This window comes from Anomaloglossus baeobatrachus, chromosome 7 (assembly GCF_048569485.1).
Source record: "Anomaloglossus baeobatrachus isolate aAnoBae1 chromosome 7, aAnoBae1.hap1, whole genome shotgun sequence".
NCBI lineage: Eukaryota > Metazoa > Chordata > Amphibia > Anura > Aromobatidae > Anomaloglossus > Anomaloglossus baeobatrachus.
Window position 1 is genome coordinate 110,244,293 of NC_134359.1, and position 25,381 is coordinate 110,269,673.

The window sequence follows — 25,381 nt, forward strand, 5'->3', positions numbered from 1 at the left end:
ATCAACCCCCGGCCACCCCCCGTCAGCTGCAGGCTGCCACCTCTCAACCCCCGGCCTCCCCCCGTCAGCTTCAGGCTGCCACCTCTATCAACCTCCGGCTGCCCTCGTCAGCTGCAGGCTGCCGCCCATCAATCACTGGTCGCCCCATTGTCAGCTGCAGGCTGCCACCTATTAACCCCCGGCCGCCCCATCAGCTGCAGGCTGCTAGCAATCAATCACAGGCCGCCCCCGTCAGCTGCAGGTTGCCAGCTATCAATCACCAGCCGCCCCGTTGTCAGCTGCAGTCTGCTGCCCATCAATCACTGGCTTCCCCATCATCAGCTACAGTCTGCTGCCCATCAATCACTAGCCGCCCCATTGTCAGCTACAGGCTGCCGCCCATCACGCACTGGCCGCCCAGTCGGGTGTCAGCCTGCAGCTGACATCAATCACCGGCCGCCCATGAATCACTGGCCGCCCCATTGTCAGCTGTAGGCTGCAGCCCATCAATAACCAGCTGCTAGTCATCACCGGTCGCCCCGTCAGCTGTAGGCTACCACCCATCACCGGCCGTCCGTCAGCTGCAGCAAATCGTGGTCATCTACTCTGATAAATTAGCAAAGGCTGCTGCTCAGAAATTAAGTCAGAGTAAAGTCCTACAGAAATTCCCGTAAATTGAGGATTCCAGTATTCTCATCTCCAAGAATTAGGCCTCACTCAGATGGCCGCGTTTATCATGGTCAGAACCCAAAACATTTTCACAGATTAGAATGGGTACATGTCCAAAAAAACAACCCAAACCCTTTATGATCCTAGTCATGAGTCAAACGCACTTCACGTATGAACGACTTCGCACCCTGGTGGCATCCTTGTATCCAGTTAGAAAAGCTCGGAAGCCTGGGGTAATCTGATCCAGCGTACTGACGAACGTCAATAAGTTTTTCACATATGGAATAAAAAAAATTGGAATAAGCTCAGTTTAGTGTTAGGTTCCAAACTCTGCGATCTGAAATTAAAAATACTGCAAGATGAAAGCCTAAGTGGCACCATACAGTGTCACACGGGGGGGGGCGGCATGTGCCATTGTGCCTGCCCTGTGTACAGGAAAGCTTTACTTTTAATACATCCCTATGACATCTCTCAGCCGCAGAGTAAATGTCAATCACAGCTGCGGTATGGTGCACAGAGAGGCGGCATCATCTCACACATCCACGTGCTAACATAATCCTCTACTTTATCAGCTTGTGAAGTGGACACAAAGCGCATACAATAAGACACTATACAGCAGATTATGTCACACATAAAGGGATAGTCCCAATTAACCATACATAGAATCTCCGCCGGATAGGCCATTATTGTGCGATATATGTATATATAAAAAAAACCTGCATCTATGTGTGTACATATACACACACACATATATATATATATGCACATACAGTAAAGACCAAAATTTTGGACACACCTTCTCATTCAAAGAGTTTTCTTTATTTTCATGACTTTAAAAATTGTAGATTCACATTAAAGGCATCAAAACTATGAATTAACACATGTGGAATGAAATACTTAACAAAAAAGTGTGAAACAACTGAAAATATGTCTTATATTCTAGGTTCTTCAAAGTAGCCACCTTTTGCTTTGATTACTGCTTTGTACACTCTTGGCATTCTCTTGATGAGCTTCAAGAGGTAGTCACCGGAAATGGTTTTCCAACAGTCTTCAAGGAGTTCCCAGAGATGCTTAGCACTTGTTGGCCCTTTTGCCTTCACTCTGCGGTCCAGCTCACCCCAAACCATCTCGATTGGGTTCAGGTCTGGTGACTGTGGAGACCAGGTCATCTGGCGTAGCACCCTATCACTCTCCTTCTTAGTCAAATAGCCCTTACACAGCCTGGAGGTGTGTTTGGGGTCAATGTCCTGTTTAAAAATAAATTTTGGTCCAACTAAACGCAAACTGGATGGAATAGCACGCCACTGCAAGATGCTGTGGTAGGCATGCTGGTTCTGTATGCCTTCAATTTTGAATAAATCCCAAACAGTGTCACCAGCAAAGCACCCCCACACCATCACACCTCCTCCTCCTCCATGCTTCACGGTGGGAACCAGCCATGTAGAGTCCATTTGTTCACCTTTTCTAGAAAGACACGGTGGTTGGATCCAAAGATCTCAAATTTGGACTCATCAGACCTAAGCACAGATTTCCACTGGCCTAATGTCCATTCCTTATGTTCTTTAGCCCAAACAAGTCTCTTCTGCTTGTTGCCTGTCCTTAGCAGTGGTTTACTAGCAGCTATTTTACCATGAAGGCCTGATGAACAAAGTCTCCTCTTAACAGTTGTTCTAGAGATGAAAAGGTGTGTCCAAACTTTTGGTCTGTACTATTATAATATTATATATATATATATATATATATATATATATATATATATATATATATATATTATATCCACACACATAAAAGCGATCATTGTGTGATAGGAGAAAAATAAATCATTTTATTGTATCTATTCTTATGAATGCAGGATTACCAATTATCAGAATTGATTGTGAAATCTAGGGGTTTAAACAGGATCAAAGTTTGGCCGGGGTCACACTGGCCTATAGCATTGGAAGCGATATGCTAATGACACTTGGCTCAAACTCGTGCGAGCGGGAGCAGAGCAGCGTCTGCGGCGCGCGGGAGCAGAGCGGCGTCCGGGAGCAGAGCGGCGTCCGCGGCGCGCGGGAGCAGAGCGGCAATACTGTGATCAGAGTAAGAATCAGAGCCCAGGTGCAGAGAATGATTCAGAGATTATTTTATCCATCTCCTCCATGGTCTCTCTCAGCGTATATCTGATGTCATCAGAGTGCAGTGACAGTCCAATGTTTCACACGCACCCATAGACTTGTACGGGTACCAGGGATCCTAGACATGCTGACAATCATAGCATGTAATAATTTTTTTCTCATGCTGTACCGGCATGAGAAAAAAAAAAACGCAGATCTGACCTGCCTCATATTATAATATGTGCAGCACCATGGAATCAATCGTGCTCTGTAAATAAATAACAGAGTGAGTGCTGATATATCAGATAGCACTCCTACACTGAAATGTGAGCGACCCCTACCTCCGAGTCAGGTGTCAGCTGTAAAAAGCAGCCAGCACATTTCATACCTACTACTTTGGCAAAGGGTGGGGAGAGGGCTATATAGTGGCCATATAGCATCAGATGTAAATGAAGTGAGAACCATGGTGGACACAATGAACCTTCCACAAATAACGAACGCAAAAAACGATTATTATTAAATGGGGCATTATAGTTTTAGGTCATTTATATTGCACAATGAAACGCTCAGTTGTTCCTAGTTTTTGAGATCAGTTTTAGCTGCTGTTGTAAACGATGCAGCAGAATCCAACAGTGGATGAATTTCCCAGTATAATGTAAATAAACCATAATCCATGTGATGACAAGTCGTGCGGGTCTATAATAGAAGTTATTCTGCATTTCAGCACGCTGTTTACTGATCGAGTACACTGTTGCTTCCATCTAGAGGCCATAAAGCTGTGGCGGTCATATGGACATCTGCACAGCTCAGTATATCTAAGCCCCCCATACACTGTAGTTATTGGGCTCTGATTACATTCAATTCAATGATGGGAGAAAAATCCCGCAGAATATGTGTATTAAGCATCGATTCTAGTGCAACATATCAGCAAGTAACAGGTGGATATCCGTATACAAGCCCTGTGCCAGGAACCAGTCTCTGTACCAGAACGGAAATTCCCGACACCTGACGTGATGACAAGAATATAAAAGCCAAGACTATGACCTTGTAGGAGGCCATGGTACATAACATCAGGAGAAGAAAAACCTCTATTGTCTACATATGATCCTCACTAAAGGACAGAGACCACGAGGGCCAGAACAGACGTGTCACCTGTATGATCATAAGCCTCGTACATAATAGAAGTGCCACCTGTGCGATCCAGAGCATATGACAGCCATTTATACTATTGTTGGATACAGTGTATTTATCACATTTTGTCTCCTGCTGTTTTAGCTGCCTTCCTCATTCTGTGGTACTCAACCTTTTTAACCCTTTATTACAACAAAGTATTTTTTTTTTACTTATGGCTAGTTATCCTGGGTGGATTTGGCTTTCAGTGTAATTTGGACTTTTGCCAAATACCTCGTGCTAATATTATAGTGCCGCCTGACAGATACACTCCCTTACAGATAATATTTTTACTTTGGATTATGCACTAATTGTGGCAAAATGTGTAACCAGCTACCTGGATGTGGCAGAGCGAGGAAACCATCACCGGCTGCCGCCACATTCCTGAGGAGCTTTCAGTCTCCACAACAAAGAGCATTGTAAACAACGAAGATCTTCAGCCCAAAGTCCAAGACGCAGCCCTCTACTGATCCAAATGGAGAGGTCTCCAATATACGCAACACCACAGAGATGAGACAAAGAATTTTTGGGATTCTGTTTTGTGTAGAGATTAGCAATGAGTGACCACTCCCATGCTCGGGTGCTCGGTAATCGGAACAATGCAGTTGGATTCTCGGACTCAAGTATTCCAGTATAATAGAAGTCAATGGGGAACTCGGGCATTTTTCAGGGAAATCTTCTGGAAAATGCTCAAGTCTTCATTGACTTCATTATACTCAGTTTGTGCCCGTCCGAGCGACCAACTGCTCATTATGAGTAGCGAGCACCCGATCATGGCAGTGCCCGCTCATCACAAGTAGAGATGAAAATAAACTAGCTCTGATTCTTACAGTGGGGCCCCCACTGTAGGTACCACCAGACCGGCGCAGGTCTGGTGGTACCTACAGTAGGGGCCGCACTGGCCCGGCGCAGGTCTGGTGGTACCTACAGTGGGGGCCGCACTGGCCCGGTGGCATGGCGCAGGTCTAGTGGCACCTACAGTGGGGGCCGCAGTTATGCAGTTAACATTATCCTGGTTTTTGTTTTTTTTATATTGGAAAGGAGGCAGACACGGCCTGTGCCCGGCCACACTGTCACCGCCGCTTACGCACGGCCTGTGCCCGGCCACACTGTCACCGCCGCTTACGCACGGCCTGTGCCCGGCCACACTGTCACCGCCGCTTACGCACGGCCTGTGTCCGGCCACACTGTCACCGCCGCTTACGCACGGCCTGTGCCCGGCCACACTGTCACCGCCGCTTACGCACGGCCTGTGCCCGGCCACACTGTCACCACCGCTTACGCACAGCCTGTGCCCGGTCACACTGTCACTGCTGGGCACCCACGGCCTCTTCCAAGACACTGGCACACTTCCTTTGCTTGGTCACACTGGCACTGCTGCACACACTGGCACCACTGGGCACATGGCCTCTGCCCGGTCACACTGTCACTGCTGGGTACGCACGGCCTCTGCCCAGACACTGGCACACTTCCTTTGCTTGGTCACACTGGCACCACTGGGCACACGGCCTCTGCTCGGTCACTCTGGCACTGCTGTACACACTGGCACCACTGGGCACACGGCCTCTGCTCGGTCACTCTGGCACTGCTGTACACACTGGCACCACTGGGCACACGGCCTCTGCTCGGTCACTCAGGCACTGCTGTACACACTGGCACCACTGGGCACACGGCCTCTGCTCGGTCACTCTGGCACTGCTGTACACACTGGCACCACTGGGCACACGGCCTCTGCCCGGTCACTCTGGCACTGCTGTACACACTGGCACCACTGGGCACACGGCCTCTGCTCGGTCACTCTGGCACTGCTGTACACACTGGCACCACTGGGCACACGGCCTCTGCCCGGTCACTCTGGCACTGCTGTGCACACTGGCACCACTGGGCACACGGCCTCTGCCCGGTCACTCTGGCACTGCTGTACACACTGGCACCACTAGGCACACGGCCTCTGCTCGGTCACTCTGGCACTGCTGTACACACTGGCACCACTGGGCACACGGCCTCTGCTCGGTCACTCTGGCACTGCTGTACACACTGGCACCACTGGGCACACGGCCTCTGCCCGGTCACTCTGGCACTGCTGTACACACTGGCACCACTGGGCACACGGCCTCTGCCCGGTCACTCTGGCACTGCTGTACACACTGGCACCACTGGGCACACGGCCTCTGCTCGGTCACTCTGGCACTGCTGTACACACTGGCACCACTGGGCACACAGCCTCTGCTCGGTCACTCTGGCACTGCTGTACACACTGGCACCACTGGGCACACGGCCTCTGCCCGGTCACTCTGGCACTGCTGTACACACTGGCACCACTGGGCACACGGCCTCTGCTCGGTCACTCTGGCACTGCTGTACACACTGGCACCACTGGGCACACGGCCTCTGCCCGGTCACTCTGGCACTGCTGTACACACTGGCACCACTGGGCACACGGCCTCTGCTCGGTCACTCTGGCACTGCTGTACACACTGGCACCACTGGGCACACGGCCTCTGCCCGGTCACACTGGCACTGCTGCCCTTTCAGCCCCTGATACTCGGGGATCCCTACCACAGATATGACTGTACAGTACAGCGGCCGAGTCTATAGATGGTGACAGTGCCGGTAATTGGGGCTCCGATTCCTGCCCCGCTACAGCACACGTCCAGACATAACCGGACACGGCCGGAGCGGAGTGCAGCAGCCCCGGCGCCTCCTGCTCACCTGTGATCCGCAGCGGACACGGGACAATAGAGAAACCGGGCTGTGCAGGAGGAAAGTTACCGGGCACCGGGGGTCACTGACAGCTCCGCTCTCCGCCTGCTGCGGCCTCTGACTCTCCGGAGGGGGAGAACATCCTCCGCACACCGGAAATGCTGGAGGCCACAGCTGAGTGGTGAACGGGAGGGCACGTGACCGTAGCGGAAAGGGCGGGGCCTGTAGATAATACACAAATACAGTGAGTACACAATAATACGGCGGTGTCAGGACGGGACCGTATGTGTATAGGGCCGTGTGAGGGACACATGTAGTCCTCCGTCACTGGGCTGCTGAGAAAACGTAACTGTTGCACGGTCCGTTTTGTCCATCCGTGTTTGACCGGTACCGGAAAAACACATGCTAATAAAGTGAATGTTTTTTTTAAGTGTAAAAGATGTGCAAAGATAGATAAGTGCTGAAAAACACATGAAACTGAAATGAATTTTTTTAATGTGATTAATGCGTTAAAGATGTGCACAAATAGATGAAGATAGATTTTACAGTTATTTGACAAATGAATAAATGATTGGAAAAAAAAAGCCCGATATGAGCCCCCCATTTTTTAAAATCAGGCAAGGTAAAGCAGACAGCTGTGAGCTGATATTAAAAGGCTGGGGAGGCCATACATATTGCTCCCTTCCCGGCCCAAGAATACCAGCCCCCAGTAGTCATGGACCTACCCAGCCTGATAATATCAGCCCTGTAACACCAGCACCAGCGACACCAGCTCACTCATCCTCCTGGCCGCTCACCGGTGTCTACACCGTCCCCGATCCCTACCGCCGACTCCTTAAACCTATGTGCTCCGCACAGGGCTCCTGGGAGTATACTTTGGGGAGCACATGCGTGCGCACCCTAACCTGAAAGTGCCTCTCAGCCTATGAACTGTTCACAATAACAGTAATTTTGATCAGAGGTGCCCAAACTTTTCAATGCACTTAATGTATTCATTACATAACATTCCCCATCAGGTACACTGTCACATCACACATCAGGTAATGAGAGGCCAGCACTGTATAAAACCCTGCCTACCCATAATCTGCCTATGTACAGATTACATAGAGCCAGCAAGAATGGAGTAGGTTAAAAGAGGCCACGGGACCTACTTGTCTTCCGTCCACTACACTCTAGCAAGTACACTAGAGCTAAAATGGAGAGGTTTAAAAGGAACCAGTCAGAAGATTGCTGCTGACTTTGGTTTGGCACTAGATGACCAAGCGCCACCATGATCGGGTGCTCAGTACTCGTAACAATTGTTACGTCACCACCGGAGTCCGCTCCATCGACTTCTACTCCGATCACCAGGCAACGTGTTCCTGCCGTGGATAGTGCTGGTGATGGGAGAGGAGTCGATGCCAGCGGCGCCAGTGGCTCCGCTCATCCACTGGTCTGGGTTTCCTGGGGATCTGCAGTGCCACTGGCTGACTGTAGGTGGCGGGTGTCTCCCAGCTGAAGGTACAGCCTATGGGAAGACACCACACCCTTTTTAATGCCCCTCCTGTCTGCTGACCTCTGCCAGAGATAGTTCTGAGAATTCTGGCTCCTGTTTCGTCCTGTGATTTCGTGTGCTGATTACTGCTTGTTTCCTGACTACCCTCCTGCCTGCTGTTTTTGTACCTCGCTGCCCGATCCGGTTTTGACCTTTGCTACGTTTTCTGATTACGTCCTTGTCTGCCGATTCTGTTCCTGTTCCGCAATTCCTGGTTTGACCCTGTCTGACGACTACTCTCTCAGACTGCAGCCTTCCACAGGTAGTGATCTCCAGGATCTTTCAGGGTTCTGGGGGTCCTGCTTGGTGAGGGGCTTCCCTCTAGCCTGTCCATTACAGCCCGTCTCAGTCTGTGGATCCAGGCAGGCGTTACAACGAGCAGTCAGACGCTCAGACGGTCTTGACTCATGTATCGAGTATAATGGAAGTCAATGGAGAACTCAAGCATTATTCCTGAAGATCTGGAAAAATGCTTGAGTTATCCCTTGACCTCCATTATACTCAGTACACGAGTGAAGCTCGGTCGAGCATCCAGCTACTCGTTACGAGTACTGAGCACCCGATCATGGTGGCGCTCGCTCATCACTGTTTGGCACCCACTCTGTTATTTCAATCTATGCTTCACCCTAAAACCTTGTAGCGTTTCAAAGAAAACAGACTTGAAAACGGAGGCAGGGATGAGGTGACCAGGATGACTAGTCATGGAGGTATTTCTCCCACTAGCGTCTCATGTCCCGCTTTAACTAGACTGACATCTCTCCATATATACACACATGTAGGGAGAGTTTGTCAGTCTCAGAGTGTTGGCCAGCAGCTGATGGCATGCATACCTCTGTCTTTCCAGTCACCTTGTCATCAACCCAGTTTCTAAGTAAATTGTCTCTGAAACACTGCAAGGTTTCAGAGTGAAAAATACATCTTTGAAATAACAAAGCCTATCAAAAGATTCATGCTGCCAAATCCACAGACGGCATAACTTTTCTAACATGTTTTTTAGATTGCACTTGCAGAGAGTTGTACATGCAGCAGATCACTACTTTTTTATCACAACCTCAAATACATACAGTATATTTAGTGGAGGTATGAAGTATCAAACCTAAGCTTGGTGCATAGATACCAATGTTACTACATAGATGCAGTACAAGATACAGTTACAGAACCAAACTGATTTTAAGCATATGAGAAATCACAAAGCTATCTTACTTGGTATCTCTGTATTTGTAGAATATAGATAACAACTGTTTCTAAAACAAAACAGAGAGCTAAAAATAAAATTGGCAGAAATAGTTGTTTTTCTATTTCTATCCTTATAAAGAATTAAAAAATGTTATTCAATAACTTTTAAGCACCCCCAAAATGGTACAATTAAGAATAATATAAGCCCTCATAAACTATGCTCCTAAAATACTGCAAAAAAAACCCTAACAATAATGTGCTTGGTTTTAAAACAGGATAATTACCAAATATTTCATGTTATAAACTTGACACAGGGTGTAATAGTGGCCGCAGGATGGAATAAAACTTTTTTTTTTCTAATTTCACCTATCTGTTGCAAAGATATTATAAATCAAATTATTTGGCATCTAAAGTGTTAATACAAGTTCAACCGAATATTATCAGAGTTTTTACTGAAGCTGTGTATATCTTCTCCCTGTATGATTGGGCTAATCATAAACAGGCAGTAACACTCAAAGGAGAGAAGAATATGGTCCCCACACCTTAGAGCAGTTTTCTCAGCAACTACAAGTTGAGCACAACAGACATTGTTATGATACTGACAAAAGTCTGGACAGGCAGTGTGGGGGAGGGGGCAGCACAGCAGAGGTGACCGCAGAGGAGCAGCACTGATAAAAGGGTTTGTTATGTGACGCAGCTAAACTCACCTGTGCTGACCCTCCCCCAGCAGGGACCTTATCTGAAAGGTGTTAGTCATGTGCGCTTTCTAATCATGCAGGAAGTTAGACCAGGAGATCAGGGCTTTCTGACAATATACAGTACAGACCAAATGTTTGGACACACCTCCTCATTCAAAGAGTTTTCTTTACTTTCATGACTCTAAAAATTGTAGATTCACATTGAAGGCATCAAAACTATGAATTAAAACATGTGGAATGAAATACTTAACAAAAAAGTGTGAAACAAATGAAAATATGTCTTATATTCTAGGTTCTTCAAAGTAGCCAGCTTTTGCTTTGATTACTACTTTGCACACTCTTGGCATTCTCTTGATGAGCTTCAAGAGGTAGTCACCGGAAATGGTTTTCCAACAGTCTTGAAGGAGTTCCCAGAGATGCTTAGCACTTGTTGGCCCTTTTGCCTTCACTCTGTGGTCCAGATCACCCCAAACCATCTCGATTGGCTTCAGGTCTGGTGACTGTGGAGACCAGGTCATCTGACGTAGCACCCCATCACTCTCATTCCTAGTCAAATAGCCCTTTCACAGCCTGGAGGTTGACAGCCCAATCCCCCTTTCGAAATGCAAGTGCACGCATGAGGTCTGCATGGGGAGATAAGACAGATTTTCTCACCTGCATTTTGTGGAGTGCGCAATTCTCCCCTCTCGTGTAGTTGCCTTTTCGAATCAAGGTGTCAGCATGGCCATCCATCATCTACAAGCTCCGTCCTAAGGTTCATTGGACGCAATTGTTAAGGCAGTCATAAATTTGTGCATCTACCTTAACCCTGTCTGCAATCCAAATCATGAGTCATTTGATAGCAGCATGCATACTATTCTTCCATACAGACTAGAGAGATGACACGGATCTATATAGAAAATATGACTGGTTTAATACGGAAGTTGACAAAACATTTAAATGGAGTCAGTTGGCTAGGAGCCAATAATACGTAACATGTCTCCTATTGGGTAAACTGTCATAGAGTTATTCTGTGACATACAATATACTGTAATGTGCTTGCTTCCTTATTATATTAAGCTATGTCAGCATGATTCACTTGTCACTTGAAAGTCCAGACTGATGAGTCTTATGTCTGAATGCAGATATAGATGTGGTACAGAGTTCAAGCACTTATCTTAAATCCTGTTTTTTGGATATCTTCATATAACTCATATATATATTCCTAATAGTTCATAATCTTGTCCATAACAAATGTCCTGTTGAAAAATAAACTATGGTCCAACTAAACGCAAAACGGATGTAATAGCACGCCGCTGTAAGATGCTGTGGTAGGCATGCTGGTTCTGTATGCCTCCAATTTTGAATAAATTCCCAACAGTGTCACCAGCAAAGCACCCCCACGCCATCACACCTCCTCCTCCATGCTTCACGGTGGGAACCAGCCATGTAGAGTCCATCCGTTCACCTTTTCTACAAAGACACGGTGGTTGGATCCAAAGATCTCAAATTTGGACTCATCAGACCAAAGCACAGATTTCACTGGTCTAATGTCCATTCCTTGTGTTCTTTAGTCCAAACAAGTCTCTTCTGCTTGTTGCCTGTGCTTAGCAGTGATTTCCTATCAGCTATTTTACCATGAATGCCTGCTGCACAAAGTCTCCTCTTAATAGTTGTTCTAGAGATGAGAAGGTGTGTCCAAACTTTTGGTCTGTACTGTACATCTCATAAACTAAGAATCCTGCTCTAAGCTATCGTGGGGCCTGATCTTTTTCTAATACCCTATGTTGCTGCCTGCTTTTGATTAGTCAGCATCATACATGCGGAAGAAGTACACGGCCCCGGTGAAAACTGTCTGAAAACACCTACTTGGACTTAAAAGAAAGTTAACTCATTAGAAGCCAAATAATTTGGTCGCTAATATCTCTGTAATGAAGAGATAAAATAAATAAATATAAAAAAAAATGTATTCCGCACTGCAGCCGCAATTACATTGTGTGACCAGTTCATTATCAAAAAATTGTGGGGAGATGCGGGGGCAGGGGAAAGATCCTCTAAGGTCTACGATTTTTGGTATTAAGGGGGACTAAAAGTCACTGCTTTTTTGACAAACTTATAGTAAGGAGATGATTCATGGGAGGTATAGATGCCGAGATGAAAAAAAGGAGAAAATTCTGGCACCGGGCGTCTCTTCATTAAAATATTCAACATTTTATTTGCATGTCAAGAGTAAAAATTCATGTGAGGACACAGCCCCTAAACGCCTGACGTGTTTAGAGTAAAGTTCTTAATCTTGCCTATGATTAAGAACTTTATTTGACACTCTCAGACGTTTAGGGGCTGTGTCCTCACATGAATTTTTATTCTTGACATGCAAATAAAATGTTGAATATTTTAATGAAAAGACGCCTGGTGCCAGAATTTATCCTGTTTTTCATTGCTGCTAATGAGTGGTATCCAGCCACTTGTTCCAGGTACCTGTGTTTTGTTGTATTCCGAAGAAGTAGCACTTGTCCCCTTCCTTGCTCCTGGTCTGTAAGGCTGCTTTCACACATCAGTTTTTTGGCATCAGGCACGATCCGGCGAAAAAATTGATGCGATGGATCCAATGAAAAAACGGATAAGTTGCATCAGTTTTTTCCATCAGTTCCTTCAGTTTTTTTATCGGATCCATTGTGATACTGAGCATGCTCAGTTCAAAAAACCTGATCCGGCGGCTGTATCTGGGGTTTTTTTTCCGCATTACGCCGGATCCAGCGTCCATAGACTTCTATTATAAAGCACGCCGTACGGCGTGATAAGGTTTTTCACCGGAGACAAAAAACGTTCCCCTCAGCGTTCCATCCGGCTGCCGGACAAGCAAATTTGTCCGCAGGGCCATCCAGCATGATCTGGCGCTAATAGAAGTCTATGGGGGAAAAAACGGATTCGGCGGCAACAGACGCTGGATCCGTTTTTTCAGGTTTTTGCCAGATTGTGCCTGATGGCAAAAAACTGATGTGTGAAAGCAGCCTTAGACTACTTTCACACATCCGGTTTGAGCACTGCGGCTCAATCCGGCTGTGAAAACTATGCAACAGATGCGGCGAAAACACCGCATCCTTTGCATAAGTTTTTACATGCGGCCCGTCCGTTTTTTTCCGGTTGCGGCATGCTACTGAGCATGCGCAGTGGAAAAAAACGCATGCGGCGAGCGGATGCGGTTTTTTTCCGCATCGCGCCGCATCCGGCCTCCATAGGTATGAATTGAAAAATGCGCCGCAGCGGCCGGATGCGGCGCGATGCGGTGTTTTATGCCGGAGCAAAAAACGTTGCAGGGAACGTTCGATCCGGCCGCGGCATCGGCTAAATCTGCCGCATGCGGCAAAAACCGGACCGAACGCAAGCCCCTGCGGCACAATACGGCACTAATGTAAGTCTATGCAAAAAAAAACCGCAACCGGCGTTACAAAAGCCGGTTGCGGTTTTTCTGCAGAACGCCGTATTGTGCCGCAGAGCAAAAATCCGGATGTGTGAAAGTAGCCTTATAGATGCCGAGAGCAACACAATGGTAAACAGGCATGCTTGGCACAAAAACACCAATCAAAATTCCTGAAATGACACTATGACCTGTCAAAAGAATATTTAATTCATCATTGGTTTCACAGCTTGTGAGACATTTTATCTGTAATACTGTCTAAGCTTTCACTATGCATCTGATATTGTTAGTATTCATTTTTTAACACAAGGTGGCACTGTGGTAGTGCATAAATTTGGACTATGCGACTTGCCATACTATAACAGGGACTTTGCAAAGCAGAGTGCGAGGTAAACAGTCTTGTATGTAAAATTAAGAAATGACGAATTTATAATGCCTGCCTCTCCTGATGTACTAACAGCTGGATACATAATAATGCATGTATATTGCTGCCCATTTCTGCAGATGACGAATCCACTTGTGATGTTCCTTATGTAATCTGTGTCTGCAGCTGCACCTCGTCCTGTAGTGGGAGAGCTATGTCCTACTGTATACTCTCTTAAAGGGGCCACAAACTGGTAAGAAACAGTGCTGAACTAGGCATGAGACATCAAATTATATTTTCTGGAATATAAAAAGTTAGACTGTATTCACGTCTGCATTGGGATTTTGTAGTAGATTGCAGCAGGTTTGATGGGAAAATTATTGTTGCTTGCAGCACTGTCACTGTCACAGTTCTATAGGTTGGAAAAAGATGTAAATGCATTAAGTTCAATTTATTGCCAGCAAAATCTCCTAATACTGTATCAGCCCCCAATATAGATCAATGGCGTATGTGAGGGGTGCTAGTGTATGTGCCACGTAATGGCTTCTGTTTTCTATCATGTGAAGGCTGTGGCTATCTTTAAGGCCTCTTTCACACGTTCGTGAAAAACCACGCACGTTTTTCTCGGACGTGTCAGAGGTGTGTTTTGCTCTCCGTGAGCCGTGTTTATGGCCTACGTTTGTTCTCCGTGTGTTATACGTGATAACACAGAGAACGGAAACTTTCTGCTCACCTGTCCCTGGTGTTGCTGTCCATGGTGCTGATCTTCGGTCTCCGGTCCTGCCGACTCCCCGCTGCTGCTGCTTCCGGCCGCAGTGAAGTGAATATTCAATGAGCATAATGAGCGGCGGTCGGAAGCAAGTGACAGCAGCGGCAAAGCCTGCAGGGCAGGAGAAGGTGAGTAAAGTTTTTTTTTTATTTTCTCAAACACATGTGTTTTCTCCGGCGCGTGTCACACGGAACACATCCATGTGGTCCGTTTGCGTTCCATGTGACACCCGTGATGCTGGAGAAAAACGGACATGTCTACGTGTGGAGCACACGGGCACATGCATGCTCCACACGTAAACACGGTCCATTGCAGAATACGCACGTGAGCGCAGACCCATTGATTTTAATGGGTCTACATGTGCCCGTGTCTCCGGCACGTGAGGAAAAGGACCAAACACGTACCGGAGACACGGACGTGTAAAAGAGACCTAAGGCAGGAGACCGTGGATGGCATGGCATCGCCCAGACCGGCCAGCAGCTCACCTGATACGAACGTGTCATCTGCATAGGAACACATGAAGCTGACACTCTATAGTCAGGAGAGTCGGTGACCAGTCCGGGTGGAGCGATGCGATCCTCGTCCAAGTGTGAGTCCAGCCTAAGATCCAATTCAGCCTTCCGTATACTATCAGCGTTTTTCATAGATAGTGCACTCATCTGACACCGGCCTGTGTAAAATCTGTCAGTGGAATATCTCCTGACATGTTTGTTTTTGTAATTGCCAGTATTTTTTTTATTAAACAACAATTCAAAAGTAGATCTCAGCATTGTGTCTATTATTGCTCCTGCAAATGCTTAAAAAATTGGCAACTGGTTTACTATTACCTTTGTTAAAGGAGTTGTCCGACAAACTCCAAAATTGTTTGTAAGCTAATCTGTGCTGTATTGTCATATAAATCATCCCTACATTATTTTTTATTTTATTTTCTAACTTTTGTTCCTTTTGAATTATCCCTTTATTCTCTGCAGCTCTTTGTTTACCTGCAGCTCAAACAAACATGATATCTTCCTATACCCAACTTCACAGTCAGAGCTGTCACCGCCCATCCTCGCTGTCCAGCCCTGCCCCCTGCACACTCATTGGCTGTCAGTATTCTGCCCCAGCACTGACATCTCATCGCTCCAGCAAAGATGGGCACATTACTATATTATTTGTGGTGGATGTGAGGGGATTGTGCTGCACAGATGAGATATCACTGCTCTGTATTTCCAATCATTGGTAGTACAGAACAGTGATCCGGCTTCTCTCACCTGTTACAGCACAATCACCTCACATATAATGTAGCAATGTGCCCATCCCTGTCACCATCCTATAGTAATGTCCCCATAGTATAGTATTGTGCCCCATCTTTTAGTAATGTTCCCATCTTATAGTAATGTGCCCATCCTATAGTATTGTGCCCCATCCTTCTGCCCATCCTTTATTAATGTCCCCATAATATAGTATTGTGCCCCATCCTATAGTAATGTTACCATCTTATAGTAATGTGCCCATCCTATAGTATTGTGCCCCATCCTTCTGCCCATCCTTTATTAATGTCCCCATAATATAGTATTGTGCCCCATCCTATAGTAATGTTACCATCTTATAGTAATGTGCCCATCCTATAGTATTGTGCCCCATCCTTCTGCCCATCCTATATTAATGTCCCCATAATATAGTATTGTGCCCCATCCTATAGTAATGTCCCCATCTTATAGTATTGTGCCCCATCCTTCTGCCCATCCTGTAGTAATGTACCCTTCGGCTCCTCTTCTTGTAGTAATGCTCTGTCCTATAGAATTGCCCCCTAGTCTGCCATTCTTCACACACGCAAAAAAAACAAAGACAAATCCTTCTCCCCTATCCTGGTTCCCTCGGTGCCCTGCTTCTTGTGGCCGCTGCCCCCTCCTTGCTGATCGCAGCCTGTGCAGGGGCTGTATATCAGATGACTGATCTCCAGGCACTGTGCAGGGACGCCTCTGTATGCAGCTTCTCCAGTGATCTGCTGCTGCCTCTGATTGGCCAGCAGCTGATTATCACTGTATAGAGAGGCTCTGCAGGGCGCCCTGGAATCTGGCATCTGATATATAGCGCTGACTGCACGGGCTCCCAGCACAGGCCGCGTTCTGCAGGGGGGGGAATTGCCTGCGTGCTGCCAGCAGCATGGAGTCTGCATGCAGTGTACAGGCAGCGAGACCCCTCCACTATGGAATGTGTGGGAGGGTTCAGGGAAAGGGGTGGGGACACCACGCACAGTACCTGCCAAGCAGGGCAGGTACATGACGTCGCCTGTGCTGCCTGTCGACTAGGCAGCCGCACAAGCTCCTGCACTTGTCGTCGTGACATCACAAGAAGCAGCAAAATCACGGCAGGAGCGGTCACATGACCGCTCTGAGCCGGGGGAGAGGGGCTGACAGCAGGGCAAGTAGTTACTATCTACTTACCTGCCCAAATGTAGCCCAATAGGGAAATAACAAGAAAAAGGCAAAATAAGCCAGATAACCCCTTTAATGTTGTAGGACGTTACTTACTGTTGTCACAATGTGTTGCAGAATAAGTAAATGTTCTGAAAATTCAATGCGTTGTTTAACAATTTTCAGGAGGAATATCAGAGGAATCACACAAAAGCGTTCTCGGTCCTGCTCACTTGTGCTTAGCTGCAGGATATCTTATTGATTCTCTTCTAGGCTGAAAGTCAAATGAGCTTGTGAAAACCTAAACAATGTTCATCCGATTCTATGCATACCTTTAGTTGTGAGATCGGATGTATACTTTCTGAAATACAGGCAAGTAAAGTTTGTGACATGCACTGTTATTTGATTGATAGCAGCTACAGAATATCTAATAGGTGGGTTGGGTTTTGCTAGTCATTCCCACCCTTGTCTGCCTGCCTGTCCTTGGCAAGATTGACGGAAATATAAAAAAGTTACGGCTTTCGGAAGAAGGGGAGCAAAAAACAAAAACGAAAAAACGGAAAGTGCCCGGGGGCTGAAGGGGTTAATATCGCTGCAGTCACCGGTACGATGTTGTTCGTCGTCCCTGCGGCATGTGTGTGACACCGCAGGAACGACGAACATTTCCTTACCTGCGTCCACCGGCAATGAGGAAGGAAGGAGGTGGGCGGGATGTTACGTCCCGCTCATCTCCGCCCCTCCACTTCTATTGGCCGCCCACTTAGTGACGCCGCAGTGACATCGCTGTGATGCCGAACGCACCTCCCCCTTGAGGAAGGGATTGTTCGGCGGTCACAGCGACGTCGCTGACCAGGTATGTGCGTGTGACGCTGCCGTAGCGATAATGTTCGCTACGGCAGCGATCACACAATATCGCACACACAACGGGGGCGGGTGCTATCGCGCTCGACATCGCTAGCAATTGCTAGTGATGTCACAGCGTGTAAAGTACCCTTTAGACCAGACTCTGATCAAAGTCTAATCCAAAAAAATCAATCTTTTTTTCTCGTATGTGTATGAGCCCTAACAGTTGCTCACGAAGGTCCACAATTTTTGTCTTTCTGTCATCTACAATTGATAGTACAAGTAAAAACGTTTCTTAATTACAGAATCAACAAAAATAAATATATACAATGTATCACAAAAGTGAGAACACACCTCACATTTTTGTAAGTATTTTATGATATATTTTCATCGGACAAAGTTGAAGCTCTAACACTTTGTAAAGTAGTCAGTGTACAGCTTGTACAGTGTACATTTGGTGTGTCCTCTAAATAACTCAAATTCACAACCATGTCTAAACTGCTGGCAACAAAAGTGAGTACTCTATTATGCCCAAAGTGTCAATATTTTATGTGACCACCATTATTTTCAAGCAGTGCCTAAGTATGTTGGGCATGGAGTTCACAAGAGCTTCACAGGAGCCTCTGGATCCTTTCTTATCCTCCATGATGACATCACGGAGCTGGTGGATGTTAGAGACCTTGCACTCCTCCACCTTGCATTTGAGGAGGCTCACAGATGCTCAATAGGGTTTAGGTCTGGAGACATGCTTGGCCAGTCCAGCACCTTTACCCTCAGTTTCTTTAGCAAGACAGTGGTCATCTTGGAAGTGTGTTTGGAATCGTTATCTTGTTGGAATACTGCTCTGTGACCCAGTTTCTAAAGGGAGGGGATCATGCTCTGCTTCAGTATGTCACAATACATGCTCGCATTTAGGCTAAGAACGCACTTTGCGTTCTCCTACTTGCAGTTCAAAATGCACGTTTTGGGCTTAATTGATTTGATCAAAGTTGCCTTTTTCAGAAATTTAGCGCTGAAAAAGCATGCATTTTTACCGCGTTTTAGATGCGTTTGCAGCGCTTTTTACATGCTTTTTCACCTGCGTTTTGACAAATGCGTTTTGAACATCAAGACACTGCTAAATAAAGTTTAAACAGTCAAACAGAATGAAAAAAGAGAAAAAAAAGGATCAAATCTATATTAATGGGAAAAATAATGAAAATAGATTTATTTCATAAAATTATAGCGGTAATATACATTTTATCGCTAAAATAGCATTAAAAGTATATTTTTCTTAAATTTAATTGTCGGATTATGTGTGTGTGTAAAGGGACATAGCAAATCATTATTTTGATGCCCAAAACGCATGTTTTCTGCACTGAAAAAGCAGGTAAAACGCAGGAATTTGAAGGAATCTTGGTTTTTGCCATTTTTCATTGACTTCAATGTTAGCAAAATGCAGCCAAAATGGCAAAAACAACTGACATGCTGCTTCTTTGAACGCATGGTTTTTGCCACTAAATATGCAAATTAAACGCAGCTTTTAGAAACACAAAGTGCGGTCTGAAAATCACCATTTTCCATTGACTTTGCTGGAAAATCAAAACGCAGGCCTTTTGGCATGAAAAAGGTGCTTCTCCAAATGGACCTAAAACGCAGCTGAAACGCAGGTGGAAACGCAAAGTGTGGTCTTACCCTTATGGTCCCCTCAATGAACTGTCGCGCCCCACAGCTGGCAGAAAGCCCCAAACCATGACACTCCCACCATCATGTTTGGCTGTAAGGCTACGTCCACACATCCGGTTTTTGCTCTGCGGCACAATACGGCGCTCTGCAGAAAAACCGCAACCGTTTTTTTTGCCGCCGGTTGCGTTTTTTTTTTTGCATAGACTTACATTAGTGCCGTGTTGTGCCGCATGGGCTTGCGTTCGGTCTGGTTTTTGCCGCATGCGGCAGATTTATCCGATGCCGCGGCCGGATGGAACGCTGCCTGCATTGTTTTTTGCTCCGGCAAAAAAAAACGCATTGCGCCGCATTTTTCAATGCATGCCTATGGACGCCGGATGCGGCGCGATGCGGAAAAAACACATCTGACCGCCGCATGCGGTTTCTTCCACTGCGCATGCTCAGTAGCGTGCCGCAACCGGAAAAAAACGGACGGGCCTCATGTAAAAACTTATGCAAAGGATGCGGTGTTTTCGCCGCATCCGTTGCATAGGTTTCACAGCCGGATTGAGCCGCACTGCTCAAACCGGATGTGTAAAAGTAGCCTAAGCAAGATACAGTTGTCTTTGTACTTCTCACCTGGTTGCCGCCAAACACACTTGACACCATCTGAATCAAATAAGTTTATCTTGGTCTCATCAGATCACAGGACATGGCTCCATTAATCCATGTGCTTAGTGTGCTTGTCTTCAGCAAACTGTTTTGGGCTTTCTTGTACATCATCTTTAGAAGAGGCTTCCTTCTGGAACGACAGCCATGCAGACCAATTTGGTGCAGATTGCAGTGTATAGTCTGAGCACTGACATGCTGACCCTTCACCCCTTTAACATCTGTAGCAATGCTGGCAGCACTCATGTCGAATTTGAAAAGACAGCCTCTGCATATGACGCTGAGCAAATACACACAACTTCTTTGGTCGACCATGGCGAGTCCTGTTATGAATGGAACCTGTGTTGTTAAACCACTATATGGTCGTGGCCACTATGCTGCACCTCAGTTTCAGGGTGTTGGCAATCTTCTTATAGCCTGGGCCATCTTTATATAGATCAGCAAGTCTTTTTTTTGAGATTCTCAGAGAATTCTTTGCCATGAGCAGCCATGTTGAACTTCCAGTGACCAGTATGAGAGAGTGTGTGAGCGATAACACAAAATATAACACACCTGCTCCCCATTCACACCTGAGACCTTGTAACACTAATAAGTCACATGACGTCGGGGAGGGAAAATGGCTAATTGGGCGCAATTTGATCATTTTCACTTAAGGGTGTACTCACTTTTGATGCCAGCAGTTCAGACATTAATGGCTGTGTGTTGAATTATTTAGAGGGCACCAAATTTACACTGTTATACAAGCTGAACACTGACTACAGTACATTGTATCAAAGTGTCAGATCTTCAGTTTTGTCCCATGGAAAGATATACATACATAGTAACATACATAGTAACATAGTTTGTAAGGCGGAAGGAAGACATTATGTCCATCTAGTTCAGCCTGTGTTTAGTGCAGCTGTTCTGCAGTATTGAACCAGGGGAAGGTAAAACCCACAGAGTAGGAGCCAATTTTCTTCATAGGGAAAAATATTCTTTCCCAACTCCTAATCTGGGTCAACTATCTACCTGTAATAATATGTTATTCATACCCTTCTATACTGTTGCTTTCAAGAAAAGCATCCATTCCTCTCTTAAATTCATTCAGTGAGTTGGCCATCACCACTTCCTCAGGAAGAGAGTTCCAGAGCCTCACTGCTCTTACCGTGAAGAACCCTCTTCTATGCTGATGTAGGAATTTTCTTTCCTCCAATCGAAGAGAATGCCCCCTTGTTCTTGTCATAGTCCTTGGTACAAACAGATCATGGGAGAGATCTCTATATGGCCCTCTGATATACTTGTACATATTTATTAGGTCTCCCCTAAGTCTTCTCTTCTCTAGAGTAAATAGACCTAATTTTGATAACCTTTCCGTGTATTGTAATGCATCCACTCTATTTATTATTTTAGTTGCCCGCCTCTGTACCCTTTCAAGTTCAGTAATGTCTTTCTTGAGCACCGGCGCCCAAAATTGTACACAATACTCAAAGTGTGGTCTGACGAGTGATTTGTACAGAGGGAGAATGATGTTTTCATCTCGTGGCCCCAGACCTCTTCTAATGCATCCCATCACCCTATTTGCTTTGGTGGCAGCAGCCTGACACTGGGCACTCCAATTTAGATTCTTATTGACTAAGATGCCTAAGTCTTTTTCCATGTCTGATTTCCCCAGCGGTTTCCCATTTAGTAAGTAATCGTAGCATCTGTTTCTCCTTCCCATGTGCATAACCTTACATTTATCAGTGTTAAACCTCATTTGCCATTTTTCAGCCCAATTCTCCAATTTACTCAAATCCATCTGTAGTTGCAAACTGTCCTCCTTTGTGTTAACTACCTTACATAGTTTTATATCATCTGCAAATACTGATATTTTACTCTGTAAGCCATCCACCAGATCATTAATAAATATATTAAAAAGTAGAGGTCCCAGTACAGACCCCTGTGGTACCCCACTAGTAACCCTGGCCCAATCTGAGAATGCACCATTAATAACCACTCTTTGTTTTCTATCACTAAGCCAGCTACCTACCCATCTACATACATTTTCCCCGAGCCCAAGCTTTCTCATTTTACTTAGAAGTCTTTTATGTGGGACAGTGTCAAATGCTTTACCGAAGTCGAGATAAATGACATCCAATGATTCTCCTCGGTCCATGTGAGAGCTTACATCCTCATAGAAGCTGATCAGGTTAGTTTGACAGGAGCAATCCTTCATAAATCCATGCTGATATGTTATATGAGTTAAACATTTATTAACATTGAGATATTGCATAATAGCATATTAAGCTTACCGGCCTATAGTTTCCAGGTTCCCTTTTAGATCCCTTTTTGAATATTGGTACCACATTTGCTAGCCGCCAATCCAGTGGACCAGACCCAGTTTCTATAGAGTCTTTAAATATAAGGAATAGAGGCCTGTCTATCACATTACTTAATGTACTTAAAATATTTTAAAAAATGGGAGGTGTGTACTCACTTTTGTGATATACTGTAGCTTATAAATTCACTATTTAGCTATAGGAGAAGACTGGATGCACTTGCCCCACTGCCACGTCAAGCCCTCCAGATTGCATTGGCAAGTACATGAGTTAGTCCACATTCAGACTTCTTTTTTTTGTCATGTGGAAAAAAAAACGGACTGAGTTTCACCAGTGATTTTCATCAGAGAATTATCAGATTTTCATCAGAGTTAGGTCAAAGTTTCATCAGTTTTTTCACTGATGAGTAAAAAACAGTTCACCACCTTCTTCTGTCAGCAAAAACTAGACAGCACACAGATGTCGAGTGTTGTCCAATTTTTTCATGGACACACAGACTTTCATTGCTGTATTTGATCCCCTAAGTAATCGAATCAGTATAGGACATGTGTCTCAGATTTTGCGCTGACCACTTTTTTTGCAGAAGATAATGGACATGTGAACAGCGCCATAGCCGGTTTTAGGTATGAGTGCGATCTGTGAAAAAACAGATAGCACTCATCCGGGCAAGACGTGTGAGTGAGCCCTTAGGCTCTGTGCGCACTAGGCCGTTTTACCCGCGGATTTGCTGCGGAAATTTCTTGACAAATGTCTGCAATCTTTGTGCAGACATTTCCCAGCAAATCCTATGAGAAAAAAAAATAGCTGTGCGCACGCTGCGGATTTTTCTCAAGAAATTTCCTTGAGAGGAATTTCTTGAGAAAATTTCTTGAGAAAATGAGCATGTCAATTCTTTTCCGCAGGTACCTGCGGATTTCTGCAGTACAGCCTGCAAAATCCGCAGGGAACAACCTGCGAAAATCAAAAACAACCTGGGAAAATCGCGGCAAATTCGCAGCTAATCCGCGGCAAATCACTTATTGCACTGTCTGTGTGTTTTCAAATCGCATTGTTTGATAAAATATTTATATATTTATAAAGAATAATTCTGGCATTTGCCTTGATTTATTAATCCTGTATCATGAACAGAGTCAGTTTCTAAAAATTAACGATATCTTGTGATAGCTGGCGTAGCGAAAATTATCGCTACACCAGCTTCACATGCACTCACCTGTCCTGCGACCGTCGCTCTGGCCGGCGACCCACCTCCTTCCTAAGGGGGCGGGTCGTGCGGCGTCATAGCGACGTCACACGGCAGGCGGCCAATAGCGGTGGAGGGGCGGAGATGAGCAGGATGTAAACATCCCGCCCACCTCCTTCCTTCCTATAGCCGCCGGCGGCAGGTAAGGTGAAGTTCCTCGCTCCTGCGGCGTTATACACAGCGATGTGTGCTGCCACAGGAACGAGGAACAGCATCGTAACTGTCGCTGCAGCATAATTATGGAAAAGTCGGAGCCTGCACTGATGATACGATAACGACGCTTTTGCGCTCGTTAATCGTATCATCTAGGATTTACACACAACGATGTCGAAAGTGACGCCGGATGTGCGTCACTTTCGATTTGACCCCACCGACATCGCACGTGCGATGTTGCAACGTGCAAAGCCGCCCTAAGTCCTCATTCAGACATAAGTGATTTTTCTTGAACAGAAAATCTCACCAAGTTTCACCATTAGTTTTTCGTATCAGATTTTCATCACTGTTTGGTCAGAGCCTCACCTTTCTCATCAGAGTTTCATCAGTTTTCTCATATGAAAGAAAAAAAAATGGAGGTTTCCCAAGACACATGGTGTCACTTGGAAGCTGGCGCAACCAGATGCTTCAGTAAAATGCTGGCATTCATTTTCCTAAGTCACCCTCACCAGCGGCTTTACCATCATACTTACGGCTTTCACTCTGTACTTTATTTATAGAGTGGGTGGCTTTCGAACAGAAGTCACTCCAAAGAATGAGCACGTCACTTCTTTTAACCATTTCAGGGTTTTTGAATCCTGAAGCAGTTAAAAGATGTGATGTAAGATGGAACTTGTGCACAACAATGTCATTTTGACCACACTTTGCATTAGTTCTTCTTCTTATTATTATTATTTATTATTATAGCACCATTAATTCCATGGCGCTTTACAAGTGAAAAAGGGTATACATAAAAACTAGTACAACAATCATTAAAGGGAACCTGTCAGCAGAAATTTTGCCCTAAACCTAAAAGTTTCCCCTTCTGCAGCTCCTGGGCTGCATTCTAGCAAGGTTCCTATAGTTATTCTGCCCCCTTTTAGATCAAAATAAATAGTTTATAAAGTGGTACCTTTCAGTTTGAAAATCTTGTTAATTCTACCACGGGGGCGGGCTGTCTGTTGTCCGTTACTGTCCCTCCTGCCGCTTTAGGCCGTCACCCAATGCTCATTTACATACCTCAGGACATCGCCCAGTGCGTCCGAGGTCTCACGCATGCGCCGTGCCACTGTAGCGGGACTGTGCACAGTGGGACCTCTGGTGACGTAGGCACGGGATTATGGGCGGCGATGTGATTTTCATCAGCAAGCTCCTGCCCATAATCTCGTGCCCGCGCTTTCCCCTCTGCCTCCACCGTTCTGCGCATGCCCTGGCCAGATGACCCAACGTCACCTCTTTCCCATCTAGCCCTGGAGCAGGAAATAGATGGGAGGAGCGGAGCAGGACACCACCGATCATCTGGTCATCTGGCCAGGGCATGCGCAGAATGGTGGAGGCAGAGGGGAAAGCGCGGGCACGGGATTATGGTCTGGAACTTGCTGATGGAAATCACAGCGCCGGCCATAAGCTCGTGCCTGCGCAATGTCACCAGCAGTCCCACTGTGCACGGCGCATGCGCGAGACCTCGGACGCACTGGGCGGCGTCCTGAGGTATGTAAATGAGCGTTGGGGTTGGCCTAAAGCGGCAGGAGGGACAGTAAC

The 25,381-nt window shown here is 46.0% G+C and overlaps 2 protein-coding genes across 8 annotated transcripts in view; one reads left to right on the forward strand and one right to left on the reverse strand.

Annotated features, from left to right (window-relative positions):
* Positions 1 to 6,791, reverse strand: part of LOC142245162 (ras-related protein Rab-5B-like) — a 52,262-nt gene extending 45,471 nt beyond the window's left edge. The window contains exon 1 of the mRNA XM_075317593.1: positions 6,627 to 6,791. The gene's annotated coding sequence lies outside the window, so the exon portion shown is untranslated. The remainder of the gene's footprint in view (positions 1 to 6,626) is intronic.
* Positions 6,792 to 6,810: 19 nt separating this feature from the next.
* The window catches only part of FTCDNL1 (formiminotransferase cyclodeaminase N-terminal like), a 116,041-nt gene continuing 97,470 nt past the window's right edge, over positions 6,811 to 25,381 (forward strand). For 4 of the 7 annotated variants that reach the window (XR_012724736.1, XM_075317586.1, XM_075317589.1 and 1 more), the window contains exons 1-2: positions 6,811 to 6,861; positions 13,927 to 14,039. The gene's annotated coding sequence lies outside the window, so the exon portion shown is untranslated. Of the gene's footprint in view, positions 6,862 to 13,764; positions 13,824 to 13,926; positions 14,040 to 25,381 lie in introns of those variants that run through there. The other 3 variants (XM_075317587.1, XM_075317588.1, XM_075317590.1) reach the window with 3 other exon arrangements.